Consider the following 12,648-nt stretch of genomic DNA (forward strand, 5'->3'; position numbering starts at 1 on the left):
ATATATACAGAAGCAGAATGTGTATAAAATGGCTTTATTATTTATGTGAAGAATTCTTTGTGAATATCTGAAAAGAATGAATTGAGAAAGGAAGGCTACAAGGTGGCATGGTTGGCTTACATTAAATGAGTTAGGAAATTAAACTTGGGCATTACCTGATGTCCCTTTTCTCTTCCTCCCATTTGAAGCATCTATAACATTTGAATAGAATAGAATAGAAAAGAGCTGGAAGAGTCCTTGGAGGTCTTCTAGTACAGCCCCCTGCTCAAGCAGGATAACCTATAACATTTCAAAAAAGTCACTGTCTAGTCTCGTCTTAAAAACCTCCAGTGATGGAGTGCCCACAATATCTGAAGGCAAGCTGTTCCACTGGTTAATTGACCTCATTGTTAGGAAGTTTCTTCATAATTCCAGGTTGCTTCTCTCTTTGGTCAGTCTCCAGCCACCATTTCTTGTCATGCCCTCTGGTGCTTTGAAGAATAGTTTGATGCTCTCTTCTTTGTCACAGCCCCACAAATAATGGAATACTGCTATTATGTCACCCCTGTTTCTTCTTTTCTTTAGACTAGCCAAACCCAAGTCCTGCAGCCATTCTTCATATGCTTTAGTCTCCAGGCCTTTGATCATTTTAGTTGCTCTTCTCTGAACATCTCAATATCTTTTTTGTAGTATGGTGACCAAAATTGGTTGCAGTATTCCAGGTGTGGTCTTACTAGGGTTTTATATAGCTGTACTAATACTTCACGTGATCTTGATTTTATGCCTCTGTTTATGCAACTCAGGACTGTATTAGCTTTTTTGGCTGCTCTTGCACACTGCTGGCTCATAGTCAAATGATCGTCCACTAGGACTCCAAGGTCCCTCTCATAGTTACTATTTTTGAGCCAGGTCTTGTCTAATCCATACTTATACCTTTCATTATTCCTGCCTAAATACAAAACTTTGCTTTTCTTCACATTAAAATTCATGTTGGATAGGGCCCATTGTTCAAGTTTGTCAAGATCTTTTTGGATCCTGAGCTTATCTTCTGGGGTGTTGGCTATTCCTGTTTAGTATCATCTGCAAATTTGATGATCTCCCCTTCTATTCCATCATCTAAGTCATTTATTTATTTATTTCACAAACAGGTTTTCCTTTCTGGATTGCTGAAAGCTCAGGGTAGCTTTGGAAGTTTATGATTTGTTGTATAGGTGCTTGTGAGAATCTTTCAGTATTTCAACCCCACTGAGAGATGAGATAACTAATCCATGCACTTGAAGACAATGAGATTGATATTTGTATTTAAAACTGTAACAAGCTAGATTAAACATTCCATTTTTTTCATGCATTGCAATTGTAAATTAAGATTTTCTAATGAATGGAAAATAAATTTGGAATTAAACATGTCCATAATATACAAAACGAAGGAAAGAAGGAAGGAAGGAAGGAAGGAAGGAAGGAAGGAAGGAAGGAGAGAGAGAGAGAGAGAGAGAGAGAGAGAGAGAGAGAGAGAGAGAGAGAAAGAGAGAGAGAGAGAGAAAGAAAGAAAGAAAGAAAGAAAGAAAGAAAGAAAGAAAGAAAGAAAGAAAGAAAGAAAGAAAGATTTTATTAGGGAATGTGATACTCTTATAATTTTAACATTATTGATGCAAATGTGCCTGGTTACCCACCTTTCCATTTTTTCTTTTGACTGATGTCATTGTTAAAAGCTGCTTGCTATTTGCTAAAGAGCCTCTGCTAGCCTCTTTTCTATCTTGTGTTTCTTTCTTATGGATAGACAGAGCCCTCCACTGGCTTTTCTCTTTTGTCTTCTGTGGTTTAGCTGTAAACCTGACAAATCTACAAAGAGAGGAACTTTTCCATTATTATTATTATTATTATTATTATTATTATTATTATTATTATTATTATTATTATTATTATTATTTTAGGACTAGGCTTTATGAAATGTTACAAGCATCAGAGGCTTTGTTGGTTTTGTGTAATGTTATACGCATTGAGGATGAGTTAACTTATATACACAGCTGGAGTCCATTTTTGAATATTTTTTGGGTTGAACATTGAGAAACAGATATCTGTAGAATTGTGCTGTGGCACAGTTTTTTCTCTGCATTTTTTGGATGGCTGAAGATTCTGTGGACCCAAAATCCATTTATTTTATATGTAGAATATGTGATGCTTTCACTTCAATTAACTGAACGAAAGGGGCCCTTTTAAAATATACCTTGAATGGGGAAGAAACCTGGCCCTTGACAGCAATTTGTGTGGGCAAGTGACATTGTTTGACTGCATAAACAGTGCTACCAGCCTCCTGAGTATCAGAAAATAGAGAGAATGCTAACACCATGGTTTCCTGCTTGAGAGTTTGCTCTGCACTTTTGTTGCTTTATTATACACAACACAGTATTTTTAAATTGTGTGTAATCTCTGCAGGGAAATGAGAAGCATTTAAGATCATATAACCCCATTGTAATGAGCACAGTTACCAGAGATATAAACAGATATTTGTTCGTTGAGGAAAATAGAAGACTGGGTGACATTTGAAGAGTTGCTGTATGATTTTGTTTTTAATTTTAGAAAAGCTGTATCTATCACCATATATCCCACCTCAAAAGAAATAAAGAACTAAGTTTAGAGATTAAAGCCAACCCAGAACTGGTATGAATGGCACTGGGTGAAAAACAGATAGCATTATACTCCCAATGCTGAATATCCATTTTTCCTATCTATTCTGGCTCCTAAATAAGTCCTCGGGTTACAACAGTTCATTTAGTGACTGTTCAAAGTTAAAACAGCACTGAAAAAAATGACTGCTTTTCACACTTATATGACCATTTCAGCATCCCCATGGTCATGTGATCAAAATTCAGATACTTGGCAACTGACTCATATTTATGACAGTTGCCCTGTTCTGGGGTCATGTGATCACCTTTTGCAACCTTTTGACAAGCAAAGTCAATTGGGGGAAAGCTGATTCACTTAACAACCATGTTACCAACTTAACAACTGCAGTGATTCATTTAACAACTGTGGCAAGCAAGGTTGTAAAATGGGACAAAACTTATTTAATGACTGTCTCACTTAGCAACATAATTTTTGGACTCAATTGTGGTCTTAAGTTGAGAACTACCTATATTATTTAAAAGCCACTATCCTCTCCAATAATAATGTTTAATCATTGGGATATAATTTTCCAGAGTTGTTTTTCCTTTCATTTTCTAAGGCATAGAACATCTGCATCAGAGACCAACACTGATAAATACTCCCAGTGCATCTGATCAAGTAATATATGTCCTTCATGAAGCCAGCTTTTCAACTTCTCCCAAGCAAGCCAACCTAAAACCCACAGCATCAATCACGAGAAATGGAAAGTGCTTGCCTACGGAATACAATCATGACTTCAGCCAGCAGAAGTAACTTTCATTTGACCAAAATCAAGCAACAATGGGTTCTGTCTCCTATTAATCCAGAAGGAACTAAAAGTGCTTCTGAATAAAACTCTATTACCAGAATTGGATTTTTCTGATATGTGGATTAAAATCTATCTACTAAGGACTCATCATCAAAGCAACAGAGAGAAGTAATGTTCACTTTTCAGTTAATGTTAGACATAGTGTGTGTGTGTGGGGGGGGGGAACCCATTGCTTCCCTAAAATGCATTAAGAGTATAAGAAAAGTCCTTTGGAATCAGGTCAAAAGCTCAACACAATGGCCAGCTAGTGTCCTTTGGAAGCATAGTTCACAAGCATAGTTAACCAAGTAAAAGTCTTTTCGCCCTGATGCTCTCCAGGGGATGGTATTCAAGAACCAATATTCTTGATTCTTTGGTTCAGGAGATGATGTGGATGATCCTGAGTTCTATCATTGTGGGAGAAAAATAATTTTTTCTCTTTGCCTGCATTTCCTACACTATACCTTTTTATCTCTCTGTTATGGCTCTGCTTTTCTGACATCTTCTCAACAAAATTCCTACAGATGTCTTAGCTGAGTCTTACCTACCCTTTATTTGATAATGCAGGACTTACAGTGTTGGCAGCCTGGGAGATCATATCTCTAGCCACTTCTCTAACTAAATTGTTTAGTTAGAGCCTATAAGATGCATAGTGAATTTTGAGAATGAGTGATGGTAGCAGATCTGCATTCCAATGCAGATAATTCTCCTTATGGGATGTAACATCCTAATTTTTCTTATCCCTGCCACCCCACTGCTTTCTCCTTATTGATAGTTTTATCTCAGTCTATTTCTAATGTTATTTTCTGCAAGGAAAAAAAAACAACAACAGCAGGAGGAAAAATAGAAGGGAAATAGTAGAAAAAAGGAATTAAGTACTCCTTTTGACTGTCCGATTTTTTTTTTCACTTGCTCCTTATCTATTCTAATTACTGGTAAATTGCAGCAGCTAGTTTGCTGCTAGTTTAGTTCTATCCTAAGTTCATGTACGTTTTTTGACAAGTGATTTAATGTATTAATTATTCTACCCTCTCTTTGTTGGTGAAAAATCCCCATCACCATAAATTAGATTGTTTAGATTGTGGCATTTATTTTGCATTCAGGGTGCTTTACTAACAAATCAACTTGTTCTAATGGGTTGGGTGCTAAGATTTCCAGACCATGGTTGACATATATTGTTCCAACCAATAATTTAAAGGAAGTAGAGGCTGTCTATATCTTCACCTGTGCCTATGGCACATCTCTATTCATTTACTGCAGCAATACACCCGACCTATCCTCTGCAAAAAAAAGTTATGGATAAACATAATTATTTTTGTTCCTTTGTTTCATACTTTGTGTCAATGGTGGGAGCTGTCAGCTTATGCAGGACAATCCAGTTATCTTCTACAATAGGAAAGGTTGGCATGAAGCTGCTGAAATTACAGACTAGAATAAGATGTGACCATGATGGAATGGAAAAGCAGCCATGGTCTTGGATTGGGTTGCGACTGAGCAGCCTGCCCACGCCCATGGTTCTTAACACTCCACATAGTATATGGAGGAGTTGAGAGAGCTAAAAAGGGCTAAGAGATATCTATCTCATAGTGATAACATGATTGTTTTTCCATTCTTACTGAATCTTCCATTCTTACTGTATTTTTCCATTATTAATGTATAGTAACCCAGTGGTCCTATTTGTGTGACCTAGTCCCTGCTCAGAGAGAGTGACACTGGGTCATCTGCAGGGTAACTGGGAGGAACTTGTTGCATAACTAGTGAATAAAGTCATTCACATTCACTGTATATCGGACCCCAGTTTTAGGACAGTGCCAATAGGGGCAGCTGTGGCAAACTCTTGCAATGTTATCTGGGGAGAGTTTGATTCTGTTATATCTGAGGAAGTGGCAGCTGCTACTTGGTCACCTCTGTGTTAGATCAGTGTGCCTTCTGCCAGGTGAAAGCTGCCAGGGAAGGAACACATGATTGGGTCTGGGGATATAGAAGAGATGGCAGAATGTATTATCAATCTATTCTGAATGGGAGCAAGGCAATTTGAGTTAATCAGCTTTCACAAGAAATAAAATATGCTTTAACTTATTTTGGGCAGTTCCGTGAGAGCTGCCTCATTGTATTAATGTTGATAACTGAGTAGGGTCTAGCCCACGGGTCGGCAACCCGCGGCTCCGGAGCCACATGTGGCTCTTTGAGCCTTCTCCTGCGGCTCCCAGCCTCCTCCACCATTTGCAGAGAGAGAGACAGAGAGAGAGAGAGAGAGAGAGAGAGAGAGAGAGGCACTTGTGTTTCCCTTCCCTTCTCTCTCCCTCCCTCCCTCCCTCCCTCCCTCTCTCTCTCTCTCTCTCTCTCTCACACACACACACACACACACAGAACTCATGCACAGCAGCCTCTATTTCTTTTTAATTAAACTCTTCAATGAAGGTCACTCCCCCTGCATGGCTCCTAGTGTTTTCTTTTCTCTGAGAAACAGCTCCAAGTGGCTCTTTGAGTGTTTAAAGTTGCCGACCCCTGATCTAGCCTTTCAGGTCTTTCTTCAACTGTTCTGCCTAGGCTGTCTTGTCTGCTTTCCTTGGTGCTCTATTTAAGTCTATTAAGCATGAAGCAGTAAGTGGATTTGCTTCATCCCCTGCCATTCCCATCATTTGTCACTCTCCATGTCATGGTGTCTTTGTGCAGAGCACAACTGACATATATGCATGTAGTGGCCTGCCCACAACATTGATAGTGCTGAATCGCTCAGCTAAATTTGTTCCCAGCTTTGTAGTAGCATAGTTGTTTTGCTTTTTAAATTATTATTTGTTTTAAGATATCACAGTTCCATTACCTCTTGCTTTACTTCCACCTGTTTCAGTATCAGGTCCTGCAAGTAGAAAAAAATTGACTTGATGGTTTTGCACAAACAAAAGGATGAGGGTAAAATTGACAGGTATTTTGTCAGTTTCACCTTCTCCTTCAGTCCCAAAAAAGCAGGTGCACAGGAGGAAGCTCTTCCCTCCTTTTCTTTCTTTATCATTTTTTTTCAGGATGCTGATAAAAGGGATTATTATTATTATTATTATTATTATTATTATTATTATTATTGCTGCTGCATTTCAAGTCAGCAAAAGTGAGGTCAATTCTCGATCATCTTCAAGTGTGTTTCTAAAGGTTTGGGGACTAAAATAGTGGCAGTGTCACATTTTCCTCAAATAGAGCAAACCTTGAGAAATAGATTATAGTTTTTCTTTATTGAGCTAGCTTCATATTTAAAGGATTGAAACAAAAGCTTTTTTAAAGTGATTTTTATTAAACTATGATTAAGAAACATTATCAGGTAATTAAATTAACATAAACCCAGGATGCACAGGGAGAAAAATATAAAAATATAAACAAATACACTAAAATATAATAGATGGTTCTGTAGCAGTACAGATTTATCATATCTGCAAAGTATTACCATGTTATAGTCTATTGTCATTGATATAAACCATAAAATCCATCCAAATTTGATAAAACTGTGGTTCCCTGCTTCCAATGTATCCTTAACTTTGTCTATGATTTTTTTCCCTAATGTGGCAATTAATGAAGCCTTGTTAATCCATACGTCACTTATATTATCATAGAGGAATATTGAATATTGTATTTTGTATCCTTTCCTTCTTCTACATATAGTTTAGACTAGGCTTAGTTTCTTGGCTGGTGATAAATTACCAGTGTTGGCACTTTCCACAGCTGCAATCCTCCCTTCACAAGAAAAAAGTATTTTCTCTTCATGAGATCTAGGTTGATAGTAGGTGAGAAATAATTCCTAGAAGTGATTTTTAGGTTTGTCTTCCTTTAGTATAATATTGTACCTAATGTTTTTTTTAATATTCCTTAATTCAGGGCCTGCATGTCCTGGGCCTGCTGAATGACTCAGCAGGCTCAGGAGGCTACAGAAGGCCTGGGCAGACCATGTGGTTGCCTGGGACCAGACAGGATGTTTCCAGCCTTGTGAGCATGTGCAAGGTGGGAGACAAGCCTTGCATTGATAGGCTGATGCTGTCTCTGCAAAGGGAGTATAAAAGGGCCAGCACCATTTTGTTTGCTGTTCTGTTTGTGATCTCAATAAAGAAGTTGTGTTTTGTTACTCCTGCCTCACTTTGATGTCTCTGATTCTAAAACAGAACATTGGTGACGAAGGTGGGAATGGGCTGCAAGAAGGACAACAGGAGAAGCTAGGCTGACTTACCAGAGGAGGCCTGAAGTGCTGGGAAGTTCGGCGTCCAGAGGAAGAGATTGCCTGCCAGTACAAGAACACTGGAGGTGAGCTCAGCTTCGTGGGACCCCTTCTCATACCTTGCAGCGAGAGGCATCAAAGAGGCTTCAGGCTGTAATAATGTCAAAGCTAGGCTGTCTATTGGCATTTGATACTTCTCACCCTGAGAGCTGGAGCTCCTATGTGGCTTGAGTAGAGAATTACTTTTGTGTAAACAAGATCCAAGAAGATGGCCTTAAAGCTGCTACATTGCTGTGTGTTTGTGGGCAAGAGACTTTCGATACTGCAGAGAATCTTGTAGCCCCAGCACCACTGGAATCAATTGTGTATGCTGACTTAAAGAGGATTCTGCGAGAGCACTTTGAACCCAAACTCTAAGTAATTGCATGGAGGCATGCCTTCGAACAGAGGGATCAGAAGCTTGGTGAGTCTGCTGCAGACTTTGTTGCTGCCTTAAGACAAGCAGCTAGGCCTTGTGCATTCAAGGATCTAGAAGAGAGGCTCCAGGATCATTTAGTTTGTGGGCTTCAGAGTCGTGAGCTGCAACAGAAACTTTTTGCAAAATAAGATGTATCATTCCAAGATGTGTTAAGAGAGATTGCAGCTGAAGAAGCAGCGGGCGGAGTGGTGAAGGCCTTGAAGCTTGCCAGGAACCCTCCAATGCCTAGTACCATCCATCAAGAGGTCGCTCGGGAGGATTCCAAAGAGGAGCCAGAAATGGAGGTAGACAGGCTTCAGCAGCAAGCAGGAAGAAGGCCTCAGGAAGGTAGACAGCAGACAATCTCAGTCTCTCGGTGTTGCAGGTGTGGAGGTCGCCACAAGCACTCTGACTGCCGGTTCCGCTCCACTATCTGCCGGGCATGTGGCAGGCAAGGCCACATTGCCACCATCTGTTTGGGTCGCCAGAAGGAATGGTCTCCAGAAGAATTGCCTCTGAAAGGTACCAACGTCCCCAGCCAAAACAGGGTGGGCTTTTGGGTGTCCCGTAGGGCTGTTTTCAAAACCAGGGTTCACAGGCCACTTAAAAAGAAGCTTCACATTGACATGAAGTTGCAAGGGGTTCCCTTGTCGATGGAGTTGGACACAGGATCCGCTCTATCAATCATTTCCTTAGACACCTTTAATAAGGTTGCAGCAGAAGGCCTTCAAATTTAATACTTACTGACTTTCAGAATTTCAGAGTCAGCATGAAGGGGGAGGCCATGCTCAAGGTGCACTCAAGGAGTTTTGAAGGGCTGCTAGATGTGGTGGTAGTTGGTAGTTGGGGATGATCGTACGAGTCTTATTGGACTTGATTGGTTCGAGGCCCTTGGGATTCAAGTGACTAGACTTCACAATCTGCAAACGTCAGGCCTTGTAGAAGTTTGTAAGGAGTTTGCTGATGTGTTCAGTTCAGAGCTTGGCTCGTACAAGGGGCCTCCCATTGCTTTACATTTAGACCCAGACATCACATCCATCAGGATCAAGGCCCAAAGGGTGCCTTTTGCCCTAAAGAACAAAATAGATGCAGAGCTGGACAAGCTGCTCCAGCAGGGCATCTTAGAACCTGTGGACTCTAGTCCATGGGAGACCCCTATAGTCACGTCACTGAAGGCCAATGGAGAAGTCCGAATTTGTGCAGACTATAAATGTACACCAAATAAGGCATTGCAGCAGCATGCCTACCTGGTGCCTGTGGTGAGCCACATTCTGGCCTCACTCAAGGGGGGGGGAATTCTTTGCAAAGCTTGATTTGGCTCAGGCCTATCAACAGCTACCTGTTGATGAGGCAATGGCTGAGGCCCAAACAATTGTGACGCACCAGGGAGCCTTTAAGGTAAAAAGGCTGCAGTTTGGGGTTAATGTGGCCCCTGGAATATTCCAGAGTGTGATGGAGTGAACGCTCCGTGGTATTCCTGGGGTCTGTCCCTACTTTGAGGACATCCTCATTGCTGGGGAGTCATCTATGAACTTAGCTGAAAGACTGAGGGCTGTCTTGCTGCGTTTACGCCAAGCAGGGCTGAAGGTGAAGCAAGACAAATGTAAGATTGGAGTTACCTCCATTGAATTTCTGGGGTTCCATATTGATGCTGAAGGCATCCATCCTGCTGAATCCAAGCTCAAAGCAATTCAGCACGCCCCAAGTCCCAAGTCCAAAAGCAAACTTCAGGCTTTTCAGAGATTGTTAAACTTTTACCATGCATTTCTACATCACAAGGCCGCAGTGGCTGAGCCGTTACACCGGCTCTTGGATAAACAGGCATCTTGGCAGTGGACACAAGTCCATGAAAAGAGCTTTTCAGAGGTCAAAGCCTTGCTTTCCTCAAATGCTGTGTTAGCTCATTTCAATGAGCAATTGCCTTTATGCATAGCCTGTGATGCATCCCCTTATGGAGTTGGGGCTGTGCTGAGCCACCTCAAGGCTGATGGGACACAGGTTCCTGTGGCCTAATGCTCCAGAACTCTCTCATCTGCAGAGTGTAATTACGTGCAGATTGACAGAGAAGCCTTAGCAATAGTGGCTGGCATAAAGAAATACCATGATTTCTTATATGGCTTCCATTTCACGGTCTGCACAGACCATAAGCCTCTGCTGGGTTTGTTTACAACAAACAAACAAACCTCTCATATTATATACCCTATAATGCTGAGATGGTCAATTTTCCTGTCAGCATAGGACTATACTCTGGTCCACAAACCAAGTAAAGAAATGGGCCATGCAGATGGCCTCAGCAGATACCTCTACCGCAGGTAGAGGCAGATCCTGCTTCTGCTCTTCACATTCTCTCTATTCAGGAATTGCCTGAATCTCCCCTCAATGCTAGGGACGTGGCTGCAGAAACTGCCACTGATCACACGCTTATACGCATGCTGACATGGGTGTTGTCAGGGTGGCCTGACATGTGTCCAGGCTCAGAATTCCAGAGTTTCTGGCAGAGGAAACACAACCTTTCCACTTTCAAGTGGTGTGTCCTGTGGGGAAGCAGGGTAGTCATCCCAGCCTCATTGAGGACTAGAGTCTTGCAATCTTTACATGAAGGTCATCCTGGAATTGTCTGGATGAAGGCGCTTGTATGTAGCCATCTATGGTGGCCTGGCTCAATAAAGAGATTGAGACCCAGGTTTATGGGTGCCAGATGTGCCATCAGTCAAGGCCTGAAATGCTCAGGCCCCTATACATAGGTGGGAGAAGACACACACTCCATGGTCAAGGGTACACATCGACTACATTGGCCCTTTCAGGGGCAATTCTTCCTTCTCCTCATGGACAGCCATTCCAAGTAGCTAGAGGTTGTTCCTGTCTCCTCCACTACTACTGCTAGGACCATCCAGGTGCTGAGAGGAATCTTTACCTCACATGGTCTTCCAGATGTCCTTGTCTCTGACAACGGACCCCAATTCACGTCTTCTGAGTTTCAGGCTTTTCTTCAAGCCAACATGATCCAGCATGCCACATCTGCACCATTCCATCCAGCTTCCAACGGGCAGGCTGAGCGTATGGTGCATACTACCAAAGATGCTTTAAAGAGAATCACTCATGGCAACTGACATCACAGGTTAGCTGACTTTCTTCTTTGCCATCGCACCACACCGTGTTCTGCCACTAGGAAGAGCCCAGCTGAACTCCGCTGGGGTTGCAGACTCATTACCAAACTGGAGAGGTTGCACCCAGACCGGGTGGCTTCACAGATGTCACAGCCGCAGGCACCTAGGAGACTACAGGTGGGTGATCCGGTCTGGACAAGGAATTATGGACCTGGACATCTCTGGGTGACCACAGTGGTATGCAAGGTTTCTGGGCCACTGTCATATGAAGTGATCTTGGATGATGGTCGTGTGTTAAGGCAGCATATCAATCAACTACGGTGGAGGCTTTCCAGTAACACTTCTGCTCCTAGCTCTGTGTCGGGGGGGAGGAAGACCATGATTACGATCGTGGACCACAGTCTCTCCATGAAAGTGGGGATACACTGGCTCCAGAAGGGGGTTCTGCTTACCAGGCGGCTCCTGACTCGGCCACTGGGTCTATGAATTTGGCCAGTCAACTGGCACTACAGGTTTCTCCATCTGCTGGTCTTGGGCTCACGGGACAGTGCTCCCAATTGGGGCCATTGTGGACTCGGGGAATTCCACCCCACCAAGGAACTCTGGTCTGGGGTTACAGGCTCCGGCCAGTCAGTACAATGGAGGATCGCCGGATTCAAGGGGCATCTACGTCCTGGTCTGCCAATCCTGGCAGGCGAGCTCGCAGGCCAGGTGCCCACAACAGCTCTAAGAAGATCAGAGAGAGCAAGGGTTCCTCCCAAGCATTTACAAGACTATGTAAGGTTCTTGTCAATTCCAGGACAGGCCTAATATTCTTGTGAAAAAATAGAATGTATGTAAGGGAGGCTTAATAGTTCTCTTGAACTAAGGCCACACTCAGAGTTGGGGTGTTTTGTTTGATAGTATTAAACAATATGTGGTATTTTTGTAAATATGAGAAATGTCATGACTGGGTCTGCCTGCTTGCAGGCATCACTGTGTTAGAAATAACAATATGTTAATTGAACACATGTATATGTATGCTGCTATAAAAACAGTAAGTATTCACTTATTGTTTTATCCAAGGGGGAAGGGGTGTTATGTCCTGAGCCTGCTGAATGACTCAGCAGGCTCAGGAGGCTGCAGAAGGCCCGGGCAGACCATGTGGTTGCCTGGGGCCAGACAGGCTGTCTCCAGCCTTGTGAGCATGTGCAAGGTGGGAGACTAGCCTTGCATTGATAGGCTGATGGTGTCCCTGCAAAGGGAGTATAAAAAGGCCAGCACCATTTTGTTTGCTGTTCTGTTCTGTTTGTGATCTCAATAAAGAAGTTATGATTTGTTACTCCTGCCTTGCTTCGGTGTCTCTGATTCTAAAACAGAACACAGCCTTTCTCACTTTGTGCCCTTCTGATGTGTTCAGCTGGCATGATGGTGAGATCTGGAAGATATAAATTTGGAGAAGGCTGCTTTGAAAGAA

The sequence above is a fragment of the Crotalus tigris genome, unplaced genomic scaffold (assembly GCF_016545835.1).
Source record: "Crotalus tigris isolate CLP2741 ecotype Arizona unplaced genomic scaffold, ASM1654583v1 scf7180000017551.9496454, whole genome shotgun sequence".
NCBI classification, from domain to species: Eukaryota; Metazoa; Chordata; class Lepidosauria; order Squamata; family Viperidae; genus Crotalus; species Crotalus tigris.